This window comes from Triticum urartu, chromosome 4 (genome assembly GCF_003073215.2).
Source record: "Triticum urartu cultivar G1812 chromosome 4, Tu2.1, whole genome shotgun sequence".
Lineage (NCBI taxonomy): Eukaryota > Viridiplantae > Streptophyta > Magnoliopsida > Poales > Poaceae > Triticum > Triticum urartu.
Window position 1 is genome coordinate 378,689,837 of NC_053025.1, and position 18,094 is coordinate 378,707,930.

Here is an 18,094-nt window from a genome sequence, read left to right on the forward strand (position 1 = left end):
AAACAGGGGGACGGCTATCTATCTGGTATGGCTGTATGTGCAGTTGTTCTCCTATATAGGATGCAACAAGAAGCACTATTGTTGTGCCTCTCTTGTTGTATGGTGTAAACAGAAGCATAGTTGTGCCTCTAGTCCAAATGTATGTGTAGCATAGTCACATCCGTGCTGCTGGGTATAATTTGAACAGTGCCTCTAGTATACCACTTATGCTTGGTGAAGAGGCACGGGTCTGGTTTTGGTAGACCAGATGAGCCCTGATGAATCATATAAATCTTTTGTTTACAAATTTAAAAAAATGCATATGCTGCTCTGGACATCTAATTTTGTTTCGCGCCATGTGTTCAGGACTTGGCGGAGGGGATAATAGATGAGGCAAAGAAATATCATAGTTCTCCATCCATTTTGAAGGGAACACAACGTTCACAGCAGCAAGTAGTGTACAGCGCCAGCACGGTTTGCATGGTAGAAGCAGCACAGTCCCTTGGATGCACGAGTGCTAGGGAAACAGGGAGCAGCATTGCACAATGTGACAGTGGAGAAGCAGAATCATTTATGGATTTGACCGTGCCATGCAGAAACGACGATGTTGCATGTGACAAACAACAGAGCAGCAGCAGCTCCGCTGTAAGTGGACCTATGGCTGGTGATGAAACTGATGTCGTCAGAAGTGAATGCGATCAGACGAACAAAGACACGATAGACAGAATTATCATGGCACTGCCGACCATTGTAGAGAAAGAAATGGACGACGTGTTCAAAGAAGGCATATACCCAACGATTCAAGAGGTCACCGAAGCGCTCGAACCAGAGGGTGGTATGGCATTCGGATCATTGGATGAATGCTTTTTCTTTTTATGCAAATATGCAAGAAGGGTTGGCTTTGCTTCCAAGCGATCAACCAGTAGAAGATCGACATATGATCGGCATCTTGACAAGCAGGTGTTTCAGTGCACCAAGGAATGGCAGAATAAAACAACTGAGAGACATGTTAAGGAGAGAAGGAGCAACTGCTTGATCCGGAAAAGCTGCCCAGTCCAAATAACAGCCAAGAGGGATACAAATAGGAGGAAATGGCATCTGAAGAACGTGCGCCTAGAGGACAACCACCAACTTCACCCATCTGATTGGATGCTGAAGTTCATGAGATGCTATAAGAAGATGACACCTCGGCAGAAATTCTTTATACAAGTGATGTAGAAGGCGAGGTTAGAACCAAGGAAGGTTATGCAGATTTTTACTGCCATGGGGAAACTGAGGCGAGAAATTATGTTCGACATGATTGACATAAGAAACATTGCATGCTGGGATAGGGCTGGAGAGCGCAGTACTGATATTGAGGACACCATGAAACTGTTTGCTGATATACAAAGGCGGAGGCCGGGATTCCACCATGTGGAAGAGACAGAGAACAATGTAGTGCGGAGCCTGTTCTGGACAGACTCCTTGTGCAAGATGAATTATGAGCTATATGGAGATTTCGTGTCTTTTGACACAACATTCTCTACCAATATATATGGCTTGCCATTTGCACCAATTATAGGTGTCGACAACCATGGGTCGACCGTCCTGTTTGGAGTAGGCCTTTTGAAGGATGAGAAAATAGGGTCATTCAAGTGGCTCCTAAGCACATTTGTTGAGGCAATGGGAGGAAAAGAGCCAAAATACATAATAACATACCAGGACCAGGCGATGAAGACTACAATAAAGGAAGCTGTTCCGAGAACAAGGCACGGGTTCTGCTGGTGGCATATTAGGAAGAACATCAACGAAAATAACGTAACGGTGTTTGCGCAGCACCCAAGGATGTCTGATGATTTATTTCGAATCGTCAAAAAACTCACTAGATCAAGACGAGTTTAAGCGTTCCTGGAAAGGAGCAATTTCTGTGCACAAGGAGGATGGCAACAAACACCTGAACACGCTATGGGAACTCCGAAATTTCTGGGTGCCGGCCTACTTCAAGGACTGCTTCTATCCTTTCTCGTCAACAACCACTCACAGTGAGAGCACACATTCGATGTGGAAGAATTACGTTGTAGCGACCAGACCTCAAACAGTCTGATCTCTGTGCTCCGGTGTCATCCCTGGATCAGTAATGCTGACACCACACAGTACTCGGAGGATTTATAGCAGAGTAGCAATCACACACTCATTACATCGAGTGTCTCATCAGAGAACTTATTACAATAAATATGGCTTAAGGCCATCTAATAACGATAACAGTGGAAGGCTTGGAAGATAAGTGAGTCCATCAACTCCAACGGCATCACTAAGTATAGAACCACGACCAAAAACTCCTTAATCGTCATCTGAAAAGTCTTCAACATTAACGTTGCAGCCCGAAACGGGTCATCACATGGAATATGCTGGCAAGGTAACACATAGAGAGTAATGGAATGTAACAGCTATACTATATGCATATTTGGCTGGTGGAAAGCTCTATGGTTACAGTTTTGCGTAAAGCCAATTTTTCCCTACTTCAAAGGAATAAATTTATTTAACTATCATGGTGGTTGTTAAACATTGAGAATGGTTGATAGCATTCTCAATCCCAATTAAGCATCATCATTAAACATAACCCAACAAAATTAATTTAGAGTAACATGTTGAGATTCACATGATAATCCAAGTACTAGATACACAAGATGTCCATAACCAGGGACACGGCTAACCATGATTAGTTTATTACACTTTGCAGAGGTTTGCGCACTTTTCCCCACAAGACTCGATCGCCTCCGTTTGGTTTCTCGCACTACATGGTTTTGAGAAGACGGATGACCGAGACATAGTCTTTCAGAAGCGCTAGCACCTTACGATCGGGTAGACCGTACCACCTACATCCCCTACATCTGCTAGTCTACCACTGTAAGAGTTCGCATGACTTATTCAACTATGCTAGAGCCCATAATAGCTTGTGGCTGCACACGGAAGTTTCTAGTATGAATAGTCTCATGATCCCTTTGAACCTGGGTGGCGGTCCAAAAGAAAACATGCAAGTCCTGGAATACCCAGGTGCGTCAATCCACCCAGATGTGTGTTTAAGTTGCCACCTTAGATAAACCATTAATTAACAATCTCACATCTGTCATGGATATCACTCACCCAATCCACGTCTACTAGCATAGCATGGCATAATAAGCAAACACAGAAGTAACTCCCAAAGGTTTGATAATAACAGGTAATAGGTACTACCTCATCTACTTCCCATCCCACAATTTAATTGGATCCTAATCATGCAATGTGTGAGGATTGATCTAATGCAATAAAACTGGGTAGTAGAAAAGGTATGATCAAAGTGTTACTTGCCTTGCTGATGATCCGCGAAAGCTAACGATTCGAAGTAACAGGCGGCGCACTCCGGGTATTCTATCATAGACAAACAAACAAGCATACAATAAGTACTCATCTAATGCACGGGTAAAACTCAAATAAGAGATCTAACCAGAAGGTTCAACTTAAGAACTCCGGTTGGCAAAAAGAATCAAATCAAACGAAGCAACGAAAGTCAAACGGCAAAAGAAAACAACTTCGTTCTAGTAATCTAGATCTAAGGCAAATTTTACAGTAGCAAAATCATGTTTAAGTTGGTTAAACGGATAGAGGGTTTCGTGACGAAACTCTGGGTGCTTGAATCGCCTGATTCTGATAAACGAGCGAAAAGTTATACTAAAACGAAAATTGGATCAGAAATCGCGATCAGAAAAATTGCGGATTTAATCCGAGAAAAAGAAAAAAACGACGAACGCCGAATTTTTTTTACGACGGCATGGAAAACGAGGCGGCGGCGAACCTCGGGTGACGTGCAGCGGCGGCGGCAGCGGGTGGCGGCGCGGCGAGGCGGTGCGGCGGCGGCGGCGGGGCGGCGGCGCTGGGGCGGCGGGCGGCGCTAGGGTTGGGGCACGGGTGGCTGGCTTCGGCTGGGCCTCCCCCCCGGCTTATAAAGCCTAGTGGGCCGGGATTCAGGGTCGGACACGGCCCCTAGGTCGGTTCGTTTTTTTTTAAATTATTCCGCTCGGAAGAAAAATAAAAAGAAATACTAAACGGACTCCAAAATTTCCGAAATAAATTTTCACGGGCTTCTAAAATCAAGCCGCACAAGGTGAACATTTATATGGGACCTAAAAGCAATTTTGAAAAACGCACATTTTTCCTAAATTCAAATAAAACACCGAAAAACTCCGAAATAAAATCTTATTTGATTTTATTATTAAATCAACAATATTTCTTTATTTTGGGAAAGTCATTTTATTCCCTCTCTCATATTTTTGTAATAGAAATAATTGATGATAAAATAAATAAAATCAAATGATCCTATTCTCAAAATTTGAGAAAACTCAAATATGAAAATAACGAAATCCCCAACTCTCTCCGTGGGTCATTGAGTTGTGTAGAATTTTCTAGGATCAACCAAAATGCAAAAAAAATATGATATGCATGATGTTCTAATGCATAACATTCCAAATTGAAAATTTGGGATGTTATAAACCTACCCCCCTTAAGATGAATCTTGCCCTCGAGATTCGGGTTGGCTAGAAAATAGGTGAGGGTGGTCTTTGAGCAAATCTTCCTCTCGCTCCCAGGTGGCTTCATCCTCTGAGTGGTGGCTCCACTGAACTTTGAAAAACTTGATAACCTTGCTGCGAGTGACTCGACTGGCAAACTCGAGAATCCTAACTGGTTTCTCCTCGTAGGTCAAATCGTTATCCAACTGAATAGTCTCCAATGGCACTATGTCTCTCAACGGTATGTCAGCCATCTCCGCGTGGCACTTCTTTAACTGAGAAACGTGGAACACATCATGAACTCCTGACAATCCTTCGGGCAATTCCAACTTGTAGGCCACTTCTCCCATACGTTCCAAAACTCGATATGGTCCTACAACTCGTGGTGCTAACTTCCCTTTAACTCCAAAACGCTATGTTCCCCGAAGTGGTGATACTCGAAGATAAGCTCTATCTCCAACTTCGTAAACTGTCTCCTTGCGTTTAGAATCCGCATAACTCTTATGTCTGGACTGGGCTACCTTGAGCCTATTGCGAATCAACTTCACCTTCTGTTCAGACTCTTTAATCAAGTCAGGTCCAAACAACTGGCGGTCTTCAACTTCGTCCCATGACAACGGTGTCCTGCACCTCCTTCCGTACAAAGCTTCGAAAGGGTCCATCTTTAAACTGGTTTGATAACTGGTGTTGTAAGAGAACTCTGCATATGGCAAATTATCGTCCCAACTAGATCCGTAATCTAGCGCACAAGCTCTCAGCACATCCTCCAAAATCTCATTGACTCTCTCAGTCTGTCCATCTGTCTGTGGATGAAAAGCTGTACTGAATTCTAGCTTGGTTCCCAAAGTTTCGTGCAACTGCTTCCAGAACTTTGAGGTAAACTGGGTTCCTCTATCTAATACGATACTCCTTGGAACTCCATGCAGACATACGATCCTGGTCATGTATATCTTTGCCAACTTAGCACTGGTATAAGTGGTCTTTACTGGGATGAAATGAGCTACTTTCGTCAATCGATCAACTACAACCCAAATCGAGTCATAGCCTAAACGAGTCCTGGGTAATCCTGTGATAAAATCCATGCCCAGCTTATCCCACTTCCATTCGGGTATCGGCAATGGTTGTAACAATCCTGCTGGCTTCTGATGCTCTGCCTTTACTCTCTGACATACATCACAAACTGCTACATACTCCGCAATATCCTTCTTCATTCCGGTCCACCAGAAAATATCCTTCAAATACAAATACATCTTGGTATTACCTGGGTGAATCGAATATGGTGAATCATGTGCCTCTTGCAAAATCAACTTCCTGATCTCCGGGTCATTGGGCACGTAAACATGGTCTTCAAACCATAGGGTGTCGTGCTCATCCTCACAAAATCCTTTAGCTTTTCCTTTGCTCAGTTTCTCATTTATAGCGGCAATCTCTTTGTCAGCTTTCTAAGCTTCTCTGATTCTATCCATCAAAGTTGACTGAATCTCCAATGCTGCTACATAGCCTCTCGGAACTATTTCCAAACATAGTTCACGAAGATTTTAGGCTAACTCCCTTGGTATTTCTCCCGTCATTAACGTATTGACATGGCTCTTGCGGCTTAGTGCGTCCGCTACTACATTATCCTTTCCAAGATGATAATGCAATTTCATATCATAATCCTTGATAAGCTCCAACCATCTCCTTTGTCTGAGATTTAACTCCTTCTGTGTGAAAATGTACTTCAAACTCTTATGATCCGTGTACACCTCACAATGATTTCAAATGAGGAAATGTCTCCATGTCTTCAATGCATGCACTACGGCTGCTAACTCCAAATCATGCGTAGCATAATTCAACTCATGAGGCTTCAGTTGTCTTGAGGCATATGAAACAACTCTCCCTTCCTGCATAAGCACTGCTCCAAGTCCTCGACGTGAAGCGCCGCAATACACCTCATAATCCTTGGTCTGGTCTGGCAAAATCAACACTAGTGAGATAACCAAACGTTTCTTCAACTCCTGTAAACTAGCCTCACATTCCTCTATCCATATGAACTTGGTATCCTTCTTTAACAACTCAGTCATAGGCTTCGCAATCTTTGAGAAATTCTCAATAAATCTCCGGTAGTATCCTGCGAGTCCAAGAAAACTCCGGATCTCTCCAACTGTTGTTGGGGCTTCCCACTTGGTCACGGTTTCAACTTTAGTGGGATCAACTGCTATACCTTCTCTAGATATAACGTGTCCGAGGAGTCCTACTTCCTTCAACCAAAACTCACATTTGCTGAACTTGGCATATAATTGATGTTCTCTGAGCTTTCCAAGTACCAAATGCAAATGTTCCTTATGCTCCTCTTCATTCTTTGAATAAACCAGGATATTATCAATGAACACTACGACGAACTTATCCAAAAACTGCATAAACACTTTGTTCATCATGTTCATAAAATAGGCAGGTGCATTAGTCAGACCAAATGACATAACGGTATACTCATACAGCCCATACCTGGTGGTAAAAGCTGTCTTCAGAATATCCTATTCTCGAATCTTCAACTGGTGGTATCCTGATCGCAGATCGATCTTGGAAAATACCTTAGCTCCTTGCAATCGATCAAATAGATTGTTGATCATTGGTAGTGGGTACTTGTTCTTGATCGTTACTTCATTCAATCCTTGATAATCAACAACCATCCTTAACGATCCATCCTTCTTCTCCACTAGAAGTACTGGCGATCCCCAAGGTGAAGAACTTGGGCGAATATATCCCTTATCCAGTAACTCCTTAATCTGCTTCTTAATTTCCACCAAATCCTTTGCTGGCATCCTATATGGTCTCTGTAATATTGGACCTATGCCTGGCAATAGCTCAATCAAAAACTCAATATCTCTATCCGGTGGCATGCCTGGCAACTCCTATGGAAATACACCAGGGAAATCCCTTACCACTGGTACTTCCTCCTGCACAACTCCTGTTAAGCAATTTACTTGAGTCCTCTTTGGCACATGCCGGGATACATACTTGATCCTTCTCCCTTCTGGGGTGGTAAGAAAAATTGACTTACTAGCACATTCAATATTCCCTTCAAACTTTGATAGCCAATCCATGCCTAATATCACATCCAATCCTTAACATTCCAATACTATTAGGTCTGAGGGAAAAACATAGTTACCAATCCTTAATGGTAACCGATCACACCATAGACTAGCCACATACTCTGCTCCGGGCGAGGTTACTAACATGGGTGACCTAAGGGCTTGGGTTGGTAGGTTATACTTATCCACAAATCCCCTTGAGATGTATGAATGCGATGCACCAGTATCAAAAAGAACGAGTGCAGTAAATGACTTAACCAAAAACTTACCTATTACTGCATCGGGCTGAGCTTCAACCTCCTCCACGCTAACGTGGTTCACTTGTCCCCTGTTAAAAGGGTTCGGCTTCTTCCCAGAACTTCCATTGCTATTTCCATTTTGTAATTCAGGACATTCATTGGCATAATGTCCGGTCTTCGAACACTTCAAGCAAGTGACTTGGCTCAAGTCCTTCTTGGCTGGGGTTGAGGGGTTGGTGCGATTCTGGCCGTTGCTTCCTCCGTTGCCATTACCATTCTTGGTGCCATTGTGATTGTGCGAGCTACCTCCTCCATGGGTATGCTGAAAGTGTCCTCCCGGTCTAGGGGTAAAACGTGATTTATGCTGAGCTCCTGAAGTGTACTTTCCTTGTCCATACTTCCTCTTGCGATTCTCAATATGCTGCTGCTTCCCTTCAATCATAAGAGCACGATCTACCAACTCCTGGTAGTTGTTGAAGGTGGCTACCATCAACTGCATGCTCAACTCATCATTCTGTCCTTCCAGAAACTTCTCCTGCTTAGATGCATCCGTAGCGACGTCATCTGGGGCATAACGTGCTAACTTACTAAAGTCCTCCACATACTGGCCAACTGTCCATCCTCCTTGGCGCAAGTTGCGACACTCACGCTTTTTCATGGCCATAGCTCCTGCTGAAACATGTGCAGTACGAAAAGCCTGCTGAAACGGGTCCCATGTGACAGTGTCGATAGGGAAGGTGGCTGTGAAATTCTCCCACCATGATGCTACGGGTCCTTCAAGCTGACGTGCGGCAAACTTCACCTTCTCCGCATCCGTACATCCTGCTGTGGTCAACTCTCTAGCTGTCTTGTGGAGCCAATCATCTGCTACTATCGGCTCGGTGCTACTGGAAAACACCGGCGGATTCAGCCTAAGAAAACGGGCTAAGTGATCAACAGGTGGTGGTGGTGGTGGGTTGTTGTTGTTGTTGTTCCCTTGATTCTGATTCTGGACTAGTAACTGCATCAATGTGTTCTGCTACTGGATCAACTGGGTGAGCTCCGGTGGAAAGGCAAATCCGGGGTCACGTCTCGGAGGCATCTGAGGGTTTAGAAAAGATGAGATATAAGAATAGAGGGTGTCTAAAGAGAAAACACAACCCATATGCACATGAGGCAAAAGCAAACAATTCACTTCAATCAATCAAACAAGGGCATACAATCGATCTAACTATCGCAAAAGTGCTCGGACTATTGTATTTACATGGTGGACTACTACTACTGATGAGGTGGTCTACTAGAAATATTCTTCGGTTGCAGACTCCATGATATCTGCTCCAGCTTCATCAACATAGTCATCATCGCTACTATCTGGTTCCGAGTCGGTGCCGTCGATGATGATGTAGTCTTCCGGGCTAATCTCCTGGGGTTCTGCGTCTTCATCTACTGGCATAGGGCCTCCCATAAATACTTCTAGCTTCATAGTTAGGTCGGCATTCTTATCCACCAATACTTCAATTTCCTCTTCATAATCTTCACGTGTAGCCTTGAGTTCTTCCTCCGGTTCCTTGATTCTAGTCTTAGCCTTCTTCAGATCTATCATGTCGGCGCACATCTGGTTCTCCTGTCGTCGAATGTGCTGGTTTAACTCCTGGATAAAAGCTGGAATTGATCTATCCTTCCGGGTGTTGATCATCTCCCAGTGCTCATCTCGGCGCCCACAAATCTGGTAGATTGTATTCTTGAGGTCATTGCGGTAGACTTCTCCAATGCGTCCCATGGCGATGTGAGCTGCCATGCTCTTTCCTAGACTCCAAGTTGGTGCATCAAAAGAAACTTCTATGGGCTTAGTGACTGGCATGAACGTCCTTCCTGGAACTTGAACTTGAATCATCCAGCGCTCTTCTTCAGGTAAAGTGGCGTTGTAGGTTCCGGTGAAGCTTGGTACTCCTATGTTCAGGTATCTAGTGACTTCCTTCAAGTGACGTCCAAAGGGTGTATCTTCATCCAGTTGTGTGAACTTGTTCCTTGCATCCGCCATCCTAAAAGAGTAGAAAAGATGAGAGGTCAGAAGAGGAGAGAGTGAATAGTGATCTAGGTCTTTAGCTTAGTGGTCATGTCCTACAGTCAGCGTGTGCTCTGATACCATCTCTGTAGCGACCAGACCTCAAATAGTCTGATCTCTGTGCTCCGATGTCATCCCTGGATCAGTAATGCTGACACCACATAGTACTCGGAGGATTTATTGCAGAGTAGCGATCACACACTTATTACATCGAGTGTCTCATTAGAGAACTTATTACAACAAATATGGCTTAAGGCCATCTAATAAAGATAACAGCTGAAGGCTTGGAAGATAAGTGAGTCCATCAACTCCAACGGCATCACTGAGTATAGAACCATGACCTAAAACTCCTTAATCATCGTCTGAAAAGTCTGCAACATTAACGCTGCAGCCCGAAATGGGTCAGCACATGGAATATGCTGGCAAGGTAACACATAGAGAGTAATGGAATGTAACAGCTATACTATATGCATATTTGGCTGGTGGAAAGCTCTATGGTTACAGTTTTGCGTAAAGCCAATTTTTCCCTACTTCAAAGGAATAAATTTATTTAACTAGCATGGTGTTTGTTAAACATTGAGAATGGTTGACAGCATTCTCAATCCCAATTAAGCATCTGTAACACCCCGGATGTAACTTTCCCAATTTGTACTCCAACTCTTGCCGTTTTCGGCGTTAAGTTATTTTATTTCCTTGGGTTCAGGTTTTGTCTCCGTGTGTTGTTGTCGTTGTCATGCATCTCATATCATGTCATCATGTGCATTGCATTTGCATACGTGTTCATCTCATGCATTCGAGCATTTTCCCCGTTGTCCGTTTTGCATTCCGGCGCTTCGTTCTCCTCCGGTGGTCTTTTCTAGCTTTCTTTCATGTGTGGGGATTAAACATTTCTGGATTGGACCGAGACTTGCCAAGCGGCCTTGGTTTACTACCGGTAGACCGCCTGTCAAGTTTCGTATCATTTGGACTTCGTTTGATACTCCAACGGTTAACCGAGGGACCGAAAAGGCCTCGTGTGTGTTGCAGCCCAACACCCCTCCAATTTGGCCCAAAAACACACCTAACTCTGCTCCATCATCTAGAGCGTTCGATCACGATCGCATGACCGAAAACCGCACCTCATTTGGACTCTCCTAGCTCCCTCTATGGCTATTTAAAGACCCCCTCCGTTTTTGGATCTTCTTCCTCCCCGAAACCCCAAAAACTGCACCTCCTCCTGTCGCCGCCCCGTTGGCTGCGCCCGCCGTCCCCGCCGCCAGGCCCAGGAGCCCATCTCCGGCCCTCCCCGCCACCGTTCCTGGCCGAGACGCCTCACCGCCCGTGCCGCCATCTCCTCCATCAACGGCCGCCGGCGCCGCCCCGATCCACCGCCGCCTAGCTCGGCCGGGCTCAGCCCCCCTTCACCGGCCGGTCCCGCCGCCCCGCCTTCGCCGCCCCGCCGCACTAGGCTGCCACGGCCACCTCGACGTCCACCCGTGGCCGCCTCCGCCTCCTGCCGCACCGGATCCGGCGTCCCCCCTCGCCGGATCGGAGTTCCCTCGTCGCCGGCCACCTCGAACGCCGGCCGTTCTTCGTCGGCTCGCTGCCGCCGCTACAGTGACCGTGAGGATCCAGATCTGGATCAGGGTGAACAGTAACCCTAGGTCATTTTTTTCTTCCAAGTCCTGAAATTGCAGATCCAAGTGCTCCTGTTCGTAGCCCCGTAACTTTGCATCCGTAGCTGCGATTCATGCATATAGCATATCAAAATGTTCATCTCAGAGAGTACATCATTTCATTCCATTGCATCATTTTCATTTGAGTTCATATTGATGCCCGAAATGCTGTTAGAAGAGGGCTACTTGAGATAATTGTCAGATCTGCTATTCCATTTAGGTTTTTGTCATTTTTGCCATGATTAATGTGTGCATGATATGCCCTTGAGTTCTACATATGCTTTGTTAAGGGTTTTGTCATCTTTCCAGAGGTGCAACCCATGTATTTTTGTGATGTGTGTGGTGACTTGTGCAAGCTTGCAAAGTGGTGCACTTAGTAATTCTGTTTTCAGGGACTTAGCAATTCCACTAAGTCCTTGATCTGTTTATCTCATGTTGCCATATGTTCATGTTGTTTCCTAGTGATCCGTGCCTCTTTTGAGGATGATCAGTAAGGATGTTTTGTTAATCTTGTAGTGATATACCAATCCATGTATTTTTTTGCAATTATGGAGAACCCTAGCTTGAGACAATCGCGCTCTACTTTTGCTACTTTGTGAATCTGGGCAGTTTGTCAACTTGTTTGCGATTTTGCCGATGATGTTGTAGTTGTTCCGTGCATGCTATGCTATTGTTCTTGCCATGTCTAGATTGAATTTTGTTCCTTCTTGATGGATGTATTCTTGTCTTTCCATGACTTGCACCGTAGTGAGTGCATCGAGCTCGTAAACATGCCTACTTGAGTTATATTTCAGCATGTGTCAGTTTTTCACTAAGTCTGAAAACTGATTATGTTTTTGCTATGTTCACATGCTTGCAATTGTATTTTTTGATCCCTTTTGGCTCAAGGTCACTAAGGGACTTTTGTTAAGATCTTTGAGTATCTCCATGCCATGCTTTACTTTTCCATGATCAGGTCCTGTAGCATGTAGTTTTGTTGCTCCGAAGAGGGCTACCTGATTTGAAATTCCAGACAAGTGTTAATTTCACTAAGTCTGAGATCTGTTTGTCATATCCATTTTTGCCATGCTTGTTTGAACCTGTTAATGGATGATTTGGCCATAGCTCAGTGCTAGACTTTTGTTAAGCATCTTTTATGCATCCCTGCCATGTATTTTGTTGTCATGTTTGGGTGCTGTAGCATGTTCATCTCATTGCATTTAGATATCGGAGTCATTTTTGTTTCGCTTGCCATTTCCAAACCGTAACTCCGATTCCGGCGTTCTTTATATCGTTTTCAAGCGATTTCATCTCATCTTTCCAGTGGCACACTTGGATTCCCATGTTGAGGCCAGGTTCATGCATTTCCTGTCATATCTTGCATTTTGCATCCCGCATCGCATCCCGCATAGCATATCATCATTGTATCATATTGCTTGATCCTTGCACGTGGTTGATTGTATCCTTGTTGCTTGTTTGTCTTGTTTGGGTAGAGCCGGGAGACGAGTTCGCTAACAAGGAGCCCGTTGAGTTTGCTTTCGAGGATCCAGTCAACTCTGACAACTGTGCAGGCAAGATGATCATACCCTCGAAATCACTACTATCTTTGATATGCTAGTTTGCTCGCTCTTTTGCTATGCCATTGTTACGATGCCTACCATTTTCTTTCAAGCCTCCCAAATTGCCATGTCAAACCTCTAACCCACCGTGTCCTAGCAAACCGTTGATTCGCTATGTTACCGCTTTGCTCAGCCCTCTTATAGCGTTGCTAGTTGCAGGTGAACATTGGAGGCCGTTCCTTGTTGGAACATTTATTTACTTGTTGGGATATGATTATATTATCTTGTTATCTTAATGCATCTATATACTTGGTAAAGGGTGGAAGGCTCGGCCTCTCGCCTAGTGTTTTGTTCCACTCTTGCCGCCCTAGTTTCCGTCATATCGGTGTTATGTTCTCGGATTTTGCGTTCCTTACGTGGTTGGGTTATAATGGGAACCCCTTGATAGTTCGCGTTGATAAAAGCTTTTCCAGCAATGCCCAACCTTGGTTTTACCATTTGCCACCTAGCCTTTTCTTTCCCTTGGGTTCTGCAGACTCAAGGGTCATCTTTATTTTAACCCCCCCCCCGGGCCAGTGCTTCCTCTGAGTGTTGGTCCGAACCGGGCAGCCTGCGGGGCCACCTCGGGGAAACTCGAGGGTTGGTTTTACTCGTAGCTTGACCTATCTGAGTGTGCCCTGAGAAAGAGATATGTGCAGCTCCTATCGGGATTTGTCGGCACATTCGGGCGGTGTTGCTGGTCTTGTTTTAACCTGTCGAAGTGTCTTGAATTACCGAGATACCGAGTCTGATCGGAACGTCTTGGGAGGAGGTCTATTCCTTCGTTGACCGTGAGAGCTTGTCATGGGCTAAGTTGGGACTCCCCTGCAGGGATTTGAACTTTCGAAAGCCGTGCCCGCGGTTATGGGCAGATGGGAATTGTTAATGTCCGATTGTAGATAACTTGAACCTTAACTTAATTAAAATGAATCAATCGAGTGTGTTACCGTGATGGCCTCTTCTCGGCGGAGTCCGGGAAGTGGACACAGTGTTGGAGTAATGTTTGCACAGGTTGTTCTCTAGTTTCTTGCTCGCGCTTTGCCTCCTCTTCTCGCTCTCTTTTGCGTATAAGCTAGCCACCATACTTGCTAGTCGCTTGCTGCAGCTCCACTCATATTTTACCTTGCCTTACCTATAAGCTTAAATAGTCTTGATCGCGAGGGTGCGAGATTTCTGAGTCCCTGTGGCTCACAGATTACTATTACACCAGATGCAGGGCCTGATGATTCCGCTCCAGGAGACGAGTTTGAGCTCAAGTGGGAGTTCGACGAAGACTCTCAACGTTACTATGTTTCTTTTCCCGATGATCAGTAGTGGTGCCCAGTTGGGGGTGATTGGGACCGTGTCGCTTGTTGGGTTATCTTTTATTTTGGCGTCGTAGTCGGGCCTTGAGTGTTTGGATGATGTAATGTTATTTATGTATTTGATTGACGTGGCGAGTGTAAGCCAACTATGTTATCTCCCCTTTCATTATTATATTACATGGGATGTTGCGAAGATTGCCTAACTTGCAACATATGCCTTCAATGCGATTATGTCTCTAAGTCGTGCCTCGACATGTGGGAGCTATAGTCGCATCGAGGGTGTTACAGCATCATCATTAAACATAACCCAACAAAATTAATTTAGAGTAACATGTTGAGATTCACATGATAATCCAAGTACTAGATACTCAAGATGTCCATAACCGGGGACACGGCTAACCATGATTAGTTTATTACACTCTGCAGAGGTTTGCGCACTTTTTCCCACAAGACTCGATCGCCTCCGTTTGGTTTCTCGCACTACATGGTGTTTGAGAAGACGGATGACCGAGACATAGTCCTTCAGAAGCGCTAGCACCTTACGATCAGGTAGACCATACCACCTACATCCCCTACATCTGCTAGTCTACCACTGTAAGAGTTTGCATGACTTAGTCAATTATGCTAGAGCCCATAATAGCTTGTGGCTGCACACGGAAGTTTCTAGTATGAATAGTCTCATGATCCCTTTGAACCTGGGTGGTGGTCCAAAAGAAAACAGGCAAGTCCTGGAATACCCAGGTGCCTCAATCCACCCAGATGTGTGTTTAAGTTGCCACCTTAGAAAAACCATTAATTAACAATCTCACATCTGTCATGGATATCACTCACCCAATCCACGTCTACTAGCATAGCATGGCATAATAAGCAAACACAGAAGTAACTCCCAAAGGTTTGATAATAACAGGTAATAGGTACTACCTCATCTACTTCCCATCCCACAATTTAATTAGATCCTAATCATGCAATGTGTGAGGATTGATCTAATGCAATAAAACTGGGTAGTAGAAAAGGTATGATCAAAGTGTTACTTGCCTTGCTGATGATCCACGAAAGCTAACGATTCGAAGTAACAGGCGGCGCACTCCGGGTATTCTATCGCAGACAAACAAACAAGCATACAAGAAGTACTCATCTAATGCACGGGTAAAACTAAAATAAGAGATCTAACCAGAAGGTTCAACTTAAGAACTCCGGTTGGCAAAAAGAATCAAATCAAACGAAGCAACGAAAGTCAAACAGCGAAAGAAAACAACATCGTTCTAGTAATCTGGATCTAAGGCAAATTTTACAGAAGCAAAATCTTGTTTAAGTTGGTTAAACGGATAGAGGGTTTCGAGACAAAACTCTAGGCGCTTGAATCGCCTGATTCCGATAAACGAGCGAAAAGTTATACTAAAACGAAAATCGGATCAGAAATCGCGATCAGAAATATCGCGGATTTAATCCAAGAAAAAGAAAAAAAACGACGAACGCCGATTTTTTTTACGACGGCACGGAAAACGAGGCGGCGGCGGACCTCGGGCGACGTGGGGCGACGGAGGGCGGCGGCGCGGCGGCGGCGGGGGACGGCGGCGGTGCTGGGGCGGCGGGCGGCGCTAGGGTTGGGGCGCGGGTGGCTGGCTTCGGCTGGGCCCCCCCGGCTTATAAAGCCTAGTGGGCCGGGAGTCCGGGTCGGACACGGCCCCTAGGTCGGTTCGTTTTTTTTAAATTATTCCGCTCGGAAGAAAAATAAAAAGAAATACTAAACGGACTCCAAAAATTCCGAAATAAATTTTCACGGGCTTCTAAAATCAAGCCGCACAAGGTGAACATTTATTTGGGACCTAAAATAAATTTTGAAAAACGCACATTTTTCCTAAATTCAAATAAAACACCGAAAAACTCCGAAATAAAATCTTATTTGATTTTATTATTAAATCCTCACTATTTCTTTATTTTGGGAAAGTCATTTTATTCCCTCTCTCATATTTTTGTAATAGAAATAATTGATGATAAAATAAATAAAATCAAATGATCCTATTCTCAAAATTTGAGAAAACTCAAATATGAAAATAACGAAATCCCCAACTCTCTCCGTGGGTCATTGAGTTGCGTAGAATTTTCTAGGATCAACCAAAATGCAAAAAAAAAATATGATATGCATGATGATCTAATGAATAACATTCCAAATTGAAAATTTGGGATGTTACATACGTCGACCACAAGGACACTATAAAAAGGTTTGTTGGTGCATATCACATGATTCAGCAAAATTGCCTCACGACGCTTGACAGGAAAAGACACCGAACAGTTGAGAAAATGCTATCACTAGAGATGGGTTTTCCGATTGAGAGACAAGCAAGTGAAGTATACACGAATGAAATTTTCAGGAAATTCCAGCTGGAGCTACGGAACCGGACATACTACAAGTGCTCTGACCTGGCAAAGGGGAGGCAGTATTTAAAAAAAAGGATTATTGAGCCTGGAACAGAAGAGTGGAAACCATATCCGGGCGAGGAATTTGATAGGTCTGAGTTTAGGGTAGATGTGGATGAGCAAAATGAAATAGACAGTTGCAGCTGCAAGAAAATAAGCATGGATGGCATTCAGTGCTGCCATGTGCTTAAGGTGATGGACCAAACAGGCATGATCGATCAACTTCCAAAATCCTTCATCATCCTCAGATGGACCAGGAATCTATCAGAGAGTCTGAAAGTTCTATCTACAAGTCAAGGTGATAGCATGACCGCACAAGACAATGAAACTATGAGATTTGGCCTCGCTTACGCTGAGTTGTCGGATATCTGTTCAAATGCTTGCAGAAAAGAGAAGGCATACAGTGTGTTGCGTGAGTGTACACTAGATATGAAAATAAAAGTCATGGCGGCACTTGCTGAGGAACCATACACAGGCATTTTTGCCGGAACACTCAAGAACCCTCCCATGAGTGGCTCAAAGGGCATGAAAAAAGGAGATCGAATCAAAGCTGGTTCTGAGAAGAAAGCAAAAGGCAACAAAGCCGCATCCAAGTGCGGCCATTGTGGAGTAACGGGTCACAGGAAAACAAACTGCCAGGAAAACCTAGAAGTCCAGGAGAGGATGAGGATTGAACAGGAGAAGAGGAAATCGCAGCAGGAGAATAGGGCAAGGTCAATGAAATGGCCGACAACACCGACAACACCATCGAGGACATCAAACGGCTCAGGAGAATGCACTCCAAGCCCAAGAGGAAGATGTCAGATGCCAGCAACTCCAACGACCCCATTGACAACAGGGAGCATTTACCAAAGTCTTGCATCTACGCCAGAATCGAACATCACACAAGCCAGGCACACAGAATGCGCATAGGGAAGCCCGGGACAAGGCACGGAATCTGCGTAGTCCATTTCCAGAAAGGAAAGATCTAAGTGGTGACTTTTTGGTACCGGAGAATAGTACGAATAGAAAAATTAAAAGGTAATAATGCAACTTAAACAGGACATAAGCAAAAAACAGTGATGACCGCAATCTTTCGCTTTGTTTTTATGTATGTATATTAATTTTACAGGTAAATAGGTTGAATAGCTATGCACAAGGGTGGGGTTGCACAATGGTGGACAAGGAAGAATGGATCGCTGAACATTCAAGAACAAGGCCACAGATGGAGCGATGAGATAGCAAGCGATCGGTGAGGAGGGCGGGCGGGTGTCGATTCTTTATTTTTTTCGTGTTGTGGTTATA

General features: G+C 44.5%; 1 pseudogene; it reads left to right on the forward strand.

Annotated features, from left to right (window-relative positions):
* The window catches only part of LOC125554763, a 29,269-nt pseudogene extending 11,547 nt beyond the window's left edge, over positions 1–17,722 (forward strand).
* The last annotated feature ends 372 nt before the right edge of the window (positions 17,723–18,094 follow it).